Below are 12,087 nucleotides of genomic sequence, written 5' to 3' on the forward strand. Positions count from 1 at the left end.
TCCCACAGACCAAAAACATGCTCATTAGGTTGATTGGTGACTCTAAATTGCCCCTAGGTGTGAGTGTGAGTGTGAGTGGTTGCTGGCGACTGGTCCAGGGTGTACCCCGCCTCCTGCCCGTCGACAGCCGAGATAGGCTCCGGCCCCCCCGCGACCCCGAAAGGGATAAGCGGCATAGAAAATGGATGGATGGAAGTAGTTATATGCAGGGTAGTGTATTAAACTGACAGTTCACATGAAAATCTGTTAGAATTGTTTCAGTTTCAGGGCGCTGGGGAATAAATATATATTTGAACTTCTCTGCAGGCTTTTTTGAATGTGTAAGGTGAGCGTTGAAGCAGATGTTGCAGCAGTGCATTTTAATCTGTGACATACCTGCATCTATTGTTCACCGTGTGAATAAATCTAATAGTCAGGCTGGTTTCATGTATTTGTTTGGCAGCCTCTTTTGATGGTTTTCTTTTCTGGAAAATGAGAGCATTACTAATCCTAACAAGAGCAGGAGGATGGAAATCATTAAAACCTTCTTTTCACACATTCAGCGTCTTTGGGGAATACATTTCTTACAAATCTGTCAGGAGTTCTTTCTCTAATTCACGCTGTGTGAACTCATTCATCACTGATCACCTCGAACTCCTTTTTGTGGATAACAAAAAAAAAAGGCGATAATTCTTCTTTGTGTAAGATCGTCATCATTCTCACATAAAAGATGTTATATTATAATTTTCTATACATTAACTAACTCTGTTGAGTCATTTATACACAAAGTTATCAAGAAATTACACAACTGTTTGATTTATGTGAATAAACTGGATGGTAAAGACATTTTTGCACACAGATGTTTATTGTTGGAGTTGGTAAAGTACAAATGTCACCATGGGTTGCTGCTGCTGCCTCTCTCTTATCTGCATACATGTATATTTAATGAAACAGGAACTCACGCTGATGTGACTGCCACGCTAGCATCCGCAGACTTGACAGCAGCAGCCACCATCGTGCCATCTCTTCAGCCACCTCCTCTCCTCCACCGGCACCACCTGGGCCCGGGTCGCCGGTTTTGCCACCAGCAGTTGCCTCAGAACCGGTGGTCTTGTCAGTGGAATTGCAGATGACCTCTGAGTGGATAAATCTATCATTTCATGGTAGTCTTTTAACATATAAACCTACATAACATTGAACTCTTCAACATGAATCCATAGTTGCATTTAAGAGACTGGGCCTGCCAGTCAAATCCAAACCGTTAGTTTCCTCTGGCGCCGGGATGAGTCAGAGTATTTATAAAGCTTTAAATTTGCATCACTTGGCCTTTCCAAACAAGGACTGTGAACTAGCCATCGCCCTAACAAGCTAATTAAGGTGTGAGCCACTGGTAAAAGTTATCTGACAGCTCAAATCTCTTGGGGTGCCAAAACTTTGTGCGCTGCTCCTTCCCATCCTTACAACAAACAACACAATAGTAACTAATCTTGCTTAAGATGTTCAAGTCAACATTCCATCTTTAACTTTATGCCTTTTGGAGATCAGCTCATCTTCTGCTCTCTTAACTATTCACAGTAACAGACAATTTAAACAGGGCTACCCACACTTTTGCATGCCACTCTAGGTGTGAATAGGTGTCAACTTCACTTATTTCATTTAGAGAATTCACATCAGTGCCTCACCTGAGTGCACCTGTGACGTAAAGAAAGTTATGTGGCCATAGTCTGCGCCAAAAAAACTCAAACTCAAACACACACCCAAAAGAAAAACCTCATTCAACCAGCAGTAAAGAGGCCAGACAAAGAGACAAATAAAAGTTAAAAAGGCCAGTGGTGAATTTATAAAACCAAAGAACAATAAAAATGGCTAGTCTTAGTGAGGAGGACCAACTAAAGGAGATACCGACCAGCACTGACCCAGTCTGTGCAACAGCTAACTCACTGCAAACCAAAAACAGAGAATTATCACTTATTTGAACATGCATAAGTTCACCATCAGCTGATCAACATCAGCCACATCCCTCACCAGGAACTAGATCAAATTAAAAAGAGAAGCTGGGTTTAAACAATACAAATGGTCCAGTTCAATCTGATAAATAAAAACAGGGGCGGTGGGTAAAAAAGCAGCAAATATCCTGCAGAAACAAAGAATTAACATACGTAATCAAGTGAAAGGAACAATCCTGGGTAAATAAAACCATTATATTAAAAGATCTACCTCAGACTTCCCGAGGACACACAGGGTTGGAGTCATCATTAAAACACACAACGTTACAGGCGATGATTTAAAAAGCAGAAAACCACAGTGAAAACACAAAATACATCACAACCTGTAGCTCGCACTCTCTTCACGCGAGCTTGGACTGTTCAAACAAAAGTGCTCATTTTTTTTATGGCGTGTAATAATTTGGTGCAAACTCGTATCTTCCACTTAACATTGACGAGATGTTGCTCAATTCGACTTTGATATACAGTAAATCCCTGAAGGAGCGTTTACACTTTCTGCACAAAATACCTCAAAATGTGTTTCATTTCACTGCAGTCAGACAAAAAATACAACGCGTCTGTGTTTCTTGAAGTGACATTTACATGGTCCCCAATCGCCTCTGAAACATTTGATGCAATATTACCAATCAGAAAATATCCCTCTTTTCTCTGTTCCTGAGAGCCATTCTACAGATTCATGATTTTCACTTGGCAGTAATTCCTTATTCAACTGATGCCCTGACACACAAACATAGAAACACACATTCACAGAGTCAAATAAATATCGTCTGGAGGTAAATACTTAGTGCTTTGGTTGCAGGTGCAGATTATGTCGGATGCAGTTTAAACTCAAAAACATCTTGGCAGACGTTTGGCACCTCTAAAACAGCACATGTTCTCATAAATTCACTTAAATAAAATGGGGGGGGGGGGGCATTTTAAATGGATCTGACCTCATAATTCATCGCCTTTAATGAATGAACTGTTCTGCCCTGATAAAACCCCCTGGATAAGATCAGTCGGTTTTACAGCACAGCGTGCGTAACTTGACATGGATGAATTTAACTGCTCCTCATGAATCACCACACAGTGCACCAGTCTTCTTCAATATTACAATAGAGTGCTCTGCCTGGATGCTCAGCGCTCGCACAGATTGGAAGCCTCCACAACTGTGCTATTAAACACCAAGGCCTTTGCATTTAGTTGAGAGGATGACGCCCATCTAAATATTTAACACAGGACTATAAATTAACCACAGCAAGCAATTCGAAGAGGAAAAGCTCTGAGTGCCTTTGCATTAGCATTTAGGGCCTTGTAAAAAAAGTGATGCACAAATATTTAGGACTGAGCTGGTGCAGAATTGTTTGAAATGCTGGGTTTAGGAAAGTAAAATGTCAACCAAGAGGTGTCAGAGATCTACAGGCATCTACGCAGGCTATGACGGCTTGCATTGTATTTGCACGATACTATACCTGTAGTGTATGTTTGTGCTTTGAGCCTATGTTCTTCCATTAAACGTGACTGTGTGCAGGGCTCTGCTAAAATGCATGTGACCCACGCTCAACACAGTGCCTGAACGCATCACGTGTGGAGGACTGATTGCTGCTCTGCTTATGCTTCGCCTTCTGGTGTCAGCTTTAAATGTCTGAGTCTGAGGCCTTGATCGCACGAACACGGATACTCCGAGAAACAAACATTTTCCTCTGTGTTTGGGCCCGTCATTCACGTGCGAACACTATTTTGCATTTAATGGCTTCTACAGTACAGATTTGTCAAAACTCTGGTTTCTGTGTGTGTGTGTGTCCATATACAATGGAGAGTGTGTGAAATGATGGCATCCTCACATCCATTCGCGCATGACCATTGATGCGCTGTGTCATGAGCAGACACCTGAAACAACAGCAATGGTGGACTGCAGGTTAATTTACATCTGATTAGCACCGCTCGGCCTTGTGCCAGAAAGGTGTTGAATAACTATAAATAAATAATTAGCCACTATTGTTTGTGTTTTCAAGGTACAACCGCTCACTTACACATGAGGCTGTGCTGATCTGGAATTTGATGTATTGCTGATGTAAACCTTAATGAAGGTTACAAGGATGGATATTTTTTAATGGAGGGGGAATCTGTTTTAAAAAAATATCCATATACGTGAGGTCAAGGCCTGACAAGGTATCAGTTCACACACAGCTTGATTACATCGAGAGCGTTTTACTTCCAGCCTTAAACAAGTGTTTCCAAGATGTGCGTTGATATTTCAGAATTAATTCATGCCTCTCCTATCCTATCGTCCAGCAGTATATACATTAATGGTAATTTATTTAATACAATAATTAATGTATCAGTGTTAAAAAATGGAAAAATCAGATTGCTGCTGATGAAGCCAAAACTCTTTCCATCACTTTGTTATAGGAATCAATAATATCACATTTCTTTACTCTTTGATGGAATGGGAGACAACAAAGATTTTTTTAAATCGATCGTTTTGCTTTTATTGGGCTAAAGGATTAAAGATGAAGGTGAAGCTGAACTCAGTTCTGCTGGAAACCGTTTGAAATGCAGAGGAACAGCTTATGAATGACTTTACCCAGAGGAACTAATTACATGTGGCACAGTTTGTTTTTTAAAATGAGAACAATAATTGTTAAGCCTTTCACTGTGCAACATTCAAACCAAGAAATCAAAGACAACGTAAGTTCAGAATGAGCAGACGACAGCTTTTCACACGTTCTGCTCTTTGTGCATCAAGTGTTTTTCCTTCATTTAGAAAAGCACATTTGTACAGCGTGTTTCAATATCACCTCAGATTACTGTGTATGCAAATCATTTGGGGAATAAACATTTAATCAAAAGCTAATATTTCTGATTTTAATTACTGCTGCACTTTTCTCTTCTATGAAACTGGCTGTACAAAAACATCTACGTGTACTGGACTACTGAAGCACCACTGACCTGCCTGTGTAACTTTAAATGAACTCAAACACATTTACAGGACTGTCAGTGAATCTTGTCATAAATTAGCAAAAAACCAAAATAAAAACAACAACAACAAAAAAACCATCAGCCAGGAAGATCACTTAAAATGTTTTTTAACTGATCAAACCTTTTGGCTCCTGTTCATTAATTCTCTTTCTGCTTATGTCTAGCAAAGAAACGGTCACAGTAAAATCCACCGTCTGTTTATTTCAATGACATTCAAGCCTCAGTTAATCCTGATGGAACTTTGTCCTATAAAATGCTTAAACTCGGTATAAAGCGTCCACTTCATTGTTGCTTTATATACTGAAGGTTGAATAAATAAAACAGCAGCAGCCCTTCAAAGAAAAAAAAAAAAAAAAGTGTCGTCCGACTCAGGCCTTTATCACACGTATACGGATATTTTACAAAGTGAACATTGAACTCTGTGTTTGGACCTCTCGTTCACTCACTAACAGCGTTTTAGGTCACTAAAATGGAGATTTTTTTAGATGCAAGTGTAAACAACGACCAAAACTCATTGTTATCCAGTCACTCAAACTGCTTGCTGAGGTGGTCTGGGACACACATGACCACAAATCATTGGTAGCACAAACGCTAATGCATCGCGGACAAGGACGAAAGAGGAGCGTACCTCATCAATGCAGGACGTGGTGGCTGGTTTGGTTACAGTCCACACATGTATATCAGCTCTTCACACAGCTTTGTTTTCTTAACTAGCTGTTAGCCGCCATAAAACAAACATGGCAACACGTAATAACTGTGCACTCGGCCCTTTGACCCACAGACACAGGTGTGAACGGCGTAAACAGGACCTGTGTGTCCATGTACCGCAAAGTGCTAAATTGGTGCATGCATGTGGTTGCTTTGCGTAATGAGCAGGTGTCTGAAGCAACAATGGCGGACTGTGTTGGACCTATTTTTTGTGATGCTGCTGTTCTCAGCTCTCAGTGTGTAGTTTGGTGAGCACACTCTTATCATATGTTGAAATAAACTGCACTTTTCCCTTATATCTTGCTGGAAGGAGTATGAGGATTTGATAAGCATGAACTGATCTTGATGTAACCCCTTTAAACGTGTACCATATTTATCTCCTGCCAGATGGAAAAATGTGGGTGTAAGGTGTAAGAACAGCTGTTCTGTGGTCACCAGTACAAGAAGGTGATAACTTAATGTCAACTGAGGCGACTGCACACGTGTGTGAGTGTAGTTCACAGCGTATGAGCTGTCACCTCAGCCAGGCATCAGCTGCTGAAAACAAAAATGCTATTTATAACCTGGTGAAAGCCCATGAATTTCTGAATGCTGGCAGAAATAACTGGGAAATTCAGATGAGTGAGAAACTTATTTTAAATGCAGGAGAAAGTACTCTTGACTGTGCATTGCAGCATGTGTAGGCTGTAATTTTTTTTTTTTTTTGAGAGTTTCAGTGTGGTCACATTTTTTGAAATGAGCACTGTGTTTTAAAATGCAAATAAATGCCTTTGTGTGGGAAAAAAAAACAAAAAAAACAACGAGAGGGGAACGTGTTCTTCCACCTCAAACGTGCTGGTGACAAATAGGCTCAGGCAGCAGTTTGACACTGAAATGGCACAGTGGAAAGTGGGTGTGTGGAGGTACAAAGGGCAGGTGGAGAGATACATTTACTTTGAACTACAGCAGCTCAGGTTAAATGTGAGTGTGCTTAGTTCTGTCACCTTGCAGCCGGCAGGTTTCATGTTCTCCGTGCACCTGCGTGGGTTTCCTCCCACAGTCCAGAGACATGCAGCGTAAGTGAAATGGAGACACACAAAACTGCCCGTGGGTGTGAATGTGTCCGTCTGTCTGTGTGCGTTACCCTGTGAAGACTGGCGGCGTGTCCCGATCGACGCACACTCTTCCCCTATTTCTCACGATGAAACAGATGGGTTAGAAAATGGATAGATACAACTGGGGCTGCAGAGGGGGCTGCCAACAATCTGGCAGATTGCATGTGATGTCACCATCTGTTGATTTGCATCGTGGGTAATGTAGGCTAAATAGTAGTTCTGCTGCATGGATTTAGATCCTTGATACTTGCACTGTACTTTATTGTTTACATTTAATGCTTCTACTCCACCACAGTTCAGAGGGGAATAATGTCCTTTTTACTCCACCAGTATATTTATCTGACAGCTATAGTCACAAGTTACTTTTCAAATTAAGATTTTACATTAAAAAAACATAAGAAGCTTGTAAAAATACAACACATTTTTGACAATTAAACCAGTGTTTTTGGATGAGAAGTGTCTTCTTGGGGCTCCTTTTCTGTCTGAGTTGTCAGCAGTTTCACCAATGAGACAATTTTCCCTCTAAACTTCTCACTGAAATAAATATTTGAGGCCCAAATAGTTCACAACAAAGCAAAGATCATCTGACAAATGAACACAGATGTGTGTAGCAGAACCTTCTTATTTTCTGACCTATTAATGATCTCATGACCATTTTTCTTCAGAATTTTTGAAGGGGCCAGATGCCAAGGCTGGGAACTACTGAAATGTAAATAAAGTAGTTATAAATACTATCTGCACCTTGATCAGCTGCAAAAGTAAAAAAGACAAACATGAATGCACCTATGTTAGCAATCTAATCCTGTAATAATATCAGTCACAGGGGACGTTCTTCTGCAGAAATAAGTACTTTCACTTTTGATTTCGCTGATGATACTGGTAAAACAAAAACATGCAGGACTTTGACTTGAAATGGAGTATTTTTAGATTTATTATTGAGTATTATTGTGTTGGTAATTTCACATAAGTAAGAGATCTCAATGTTTCTTCCACCACTGATGAATCATGATTTAATCCAATTAAGCTTTCTAACCACAACCAAAACTGAAGAATCTGCATTGGAAATCAGTTTCATTATGTGGTACACTGTGCTGCATGTGGGTCGACATGCATCCTACGAGTCCAAATGTGTCACAGCATGTGGTGTGAAACCTAAAGCTCTGGTACTCTGTGCATTAGTTGCACATGATCATTTGTGATTATAATAATTGGCAATTAAAGGGATTCTGATTCAGGGTTGTTTGGGCACAAGCCAAGCATTTGAACTTCAAAAAGAACTTAACAGCATATAATAGCTGCACTGCAAATCCTGTGCTGCAATACTGACCATGCAAAGACAATTCAAGGAGGCTGAGACTAAAGACAATGAAGGGCACCTTCAGCCTTTCAAGCTTTAAGTTAGAAACAAAAGTTTAACCTTCATTTTGTTTATGTGCCACCTGAAAGATGACTGTTTTAAGGACTAATAAGATTTAAGATTCAAGATTTCACTTTATTAATCACTGCACACACGCCATGCTTCGTGAAATTATTTTCCCCACATTTAACCCGTCCCAGTAAGTCTTCCTCCGTGGCAGAGCAGGAGCGGTGCGCTGCCAGCCAACGCCGCCGCCCGGGGACCAGTTCCTCTTTGTCACCATTGGTCAGGTGGTGATCTTCTTGCATGTTTTTAGTGGGGGTATTTTTATGGAGGAGACCCCAAGTGAACACGGGGAGAACATGCAAACTCCCTTTTTTTCCTCGAGCAGGGGCCTTTCTCTGTGGAGTCTGCATGTTATAATATTAATGTTAATAAAAATGGACAAACCTTCAGAGGGGACTTGGTGACTGCCAGGCCGGAGTGTGACCATCAGTGGAGCAGTGAGTTTACATAAAGCTCATTATTTTTAACTGATTCTCACCTCAAGAGCCAGATTTAACTTGGCTTTTCTTGTTTGTTTTTTTTTCTGCACTCACGCACCAAAGAGCTTCCTGCTGGTCACTGCGGTAAGCAAGGTCCTCTGGAAGGTTCATCATTCAGAAAACGCTTCTGTCGATAGAAACGAGGAGAAAAGTGAGAAAGCGCAAATGGGCTGCTGATTATGCACCAGGAACTCGCTAAGTGAAAATAACAATAGGCGGTTAAACTGCTGCGTGCAGTGTTTGTGCTGCAAATTAGAAATATTGTTAAATTCAGATTTGTACTCTTTGGCTCTACCCCGCTAGAAAAACCAGCATAGACCAGTGAAGCTAGCCACCAGCAAAACCAGCATGGGGTATGCTGGTTATACCAGCAATACCAGCATATATTGTGTTTTGATGCTGGTGACCCAGCATGGGATGCTGGACCAGCATAATCAGTACAGGATGCTGGTGGCCAGCATTCCATGCTGGTTATGCTGGTCTGCATCCCATGAATGGAAATGGAAATGATGCTGGTCTATGCTGGTTTTTCTAGCAGGTTATAGATTAAACATTTTAACTTTTTTAATAATCAAGGTGAACACAGGTGAGTTCAAAGACTGTTTATGTTCTGATAAAGGGAAAAATAATGACCAGTAACTGCACCACGATGATCATTTCCAGCATTCAGTCTCAACATAATCCTGCATGTTGTGGTCTTTCATGTGCGTAATGTCCAGGCTTGAATCCACTGAGACAAACAATATAGAAACACATGCTTGTCTATTTATATCTGTGCTGTGAAAGACATTTTGAGCTCAAACTAACCGAAACTTCATCAGGTGTAAAGGCATCATATATCAGGTGTGTTCCACCTGTGTTTTAGTACCTTTGTCAGAGCACCTGAGGAAGGACCTTGAATCACTGTTTCTTCCCCCTTTGCACATTATTCTGTGCTTGTATTAAGATATTTCCATAGTGGAATCCAATTTAGTGATGTCTCTTTAAATGACATGTTTTCTTCTCCTGATTGCTCCATATGATTATTAGCAGAAGACTTTAATGATGTTGGGTTGCTGCAGTTGATACGCTGACATTGATGCAGAGGTCGTGTTTGTTTGCTCAATTAACACTCATTTATTGATCAGAACAGTGCAAATAAATTTAAGACATGCATCAATTTCCCTGGAAAATAGAACTCATGATTATCATGAGCAGAAAAGCACCAGTTTTACATTAGAAGGTGCAAATCTTTGTATTATTTTTATTTATTATATATCAATATTTATTGATGGAGACCTCATGAGGAGCACAGAGGATGGATTTCTCTCCCACGACAGACAGACATGCAAGAGATGTTGTATGTATAGACCACACCAATAAAATCGCAGTGTATTCAGATTATGGTGGCAAAATGTCTGACAGATAATAAAATATATGTGAACAATGTGGACGCAGGAGCAACTTCAGGTCTCCAGACACAGATCTGAGACAGACAAACACACACAGGGACAGAGAGATGTGAAAACTATGGATCTTTGCCTTTCAGTTCACTGCTTTATGTCAAGCAGCTAAATTAATCAAAGAGAACTTAAAATGTGGAATAATCTGACCTTCAGGTTATGATAAAAAGGGATCGACACACATCACGTCCCGTCAGCACTCGACTCTTCCTTTGCTTTCTCCTCCTCTGCCACCGCGACAAATCCATCGCTGAAAAGAGCTGATGTTGTCAGAGACCTTGAAAACTAGGCGACAGCCCTGGCGGTATGACGAGCCATGAAGCAAGCTGTGTTGCTTGGTTCCAGCTCACAATGCAGCAACAACCGGCCCTGACGCATTAACAAATGAAGATGGATTGCGTATGATGACACAAGTCGAGTTTAATTCGCTCTTTTGCCAAAAGGGGAAAGGGCTGAGGGAGAGAGATGCATCATGAGCGCTGGAAGTTAACTCAATATATAATAAAGCCCAGAGGTGTGGCTTTGATCTCTTCTTGCTAAGAGTTGTGACATTCCCTGTTCCAGCGTGTATGAAGTCAGGTGGCCCTTTGCACAATAGCACGTGAAAATAGCTTCATCTCTCAGACTAAATAAGGAGCTCTTGAAGTCCCTCTGGAATCTGGAAAAGCGAGAGGATGAAACAACCGCATAAAATTGTGTTTTTCTTCCTTGGTGTTGGGCTCAGTTTACATGGGAAAAGAGCCGTGTGCTGCTGACAGGGACTTGCGTGCATTGTAAATCTCTTATCTCTCCGCAGCACAGGTGGGGTCAGCTCGTTCTCAGTGCAATCAATTCAAGATGTCAGCAGAAATTCTGGTTTATTTTCCACAGTTGGAACGTTCAGTCTCATTTATTTGTCAGCAGGTTGGATATATGTCGAGCCGGGATTCTTGTTGCCCTGCAAACTACACAACCACTCCTTCCCGCTGAGCACACTTTTATCAACAAGCCTGATTCCTGCTCTTCATTGCCTCAACGCATGTTTCACAACACCTATAGCTCTCAGCGGCACATTGAACCCACTGTTATTTTAATCTCATTTTTTTTCACCTTTCCCATCATGAACTCTTTCTATTCTGTGCACAGCTCATGGATGCTCGTGCTTCAGGTCAAAAATGACCTGCCCTTATTGTCCCATGATGATAAATCCTCTTCATTGAATTTTAAACGCAAAATCTATTTTGTATGAAGACACAGTCTGTCACTCATCAACAGCCTCTGTGAATTAATGTTGCTCGAGCAGCCCGTACACACCTCCTTTCTACAGCGAACACACATCACAAATATATTTGTTTGCCTGTTTTATTCTGCTGTTTGCTCAAACTCCTCTTGGCCAATTTCTTTGGCAGTCTCTCTGTGCTGTATGTGTGTGTGTGGGAGGGAGAATGAGAAAGAAAAACACTGGTTCTCCAGCTGAAGCTACCTGTGTGTGTGTGTGTGTGTGTGTGTGTGTGTGTGTGTGTGTACATGGAATAGCCTCAGGTTATCTTGCTCCATAGTAACTATAAACTCAACAACTGCTGGATCAAGAAAACTCTGAAAATCTGTGTACCATGATGGTGAGCTGCTTTTTTAAAGCAATCAGCTAAAAGTGAAAATGTACAACTTTTCAGCAGCATCACCAGTTAGCCTTCATTTTCCCGGGGGATCGTACCCAGGTGGCAGACAGATTTGCAAAGTGACAGCGAGGCTTATGGGAAACCAGTCTAAACACTGATGGTGTCACGATTCTCTCGGCATTACGTTGTGCAATCAACATTTACTTCATCACGATGAGTTAAAACAAAAAGCTTGTGTAGCAGCAGTATTTTTAAAGATCAAGAGGGTTTTCACTTGTCAAACTCAGACAAGAGCTTTCATTGGAATCAAAGTGCCATAACTGAAGATATTTTCATATCAGTGTCAGACTCATTTGCTCTGATTCAGTTCCAAACGCTGCTGAGAACAATCAATTTG

This window comes from Chaetodon trifascialis, chromosome 5, assembly GCF_039877785.1.
Source record: "Chaetodon trifascialis isolate fChaTrf1 chromosome 5, fChaTrf1.hap1, whole genome shotgun sequence".
In the NCBI taxonomy this organism is placed as follows: Eukaryota; Metazoa; Chordata; class Actinopteri; order Chaetodontiformes; family Chaetodontidae; genus Chaetodon; species Chaetodon trifascialis.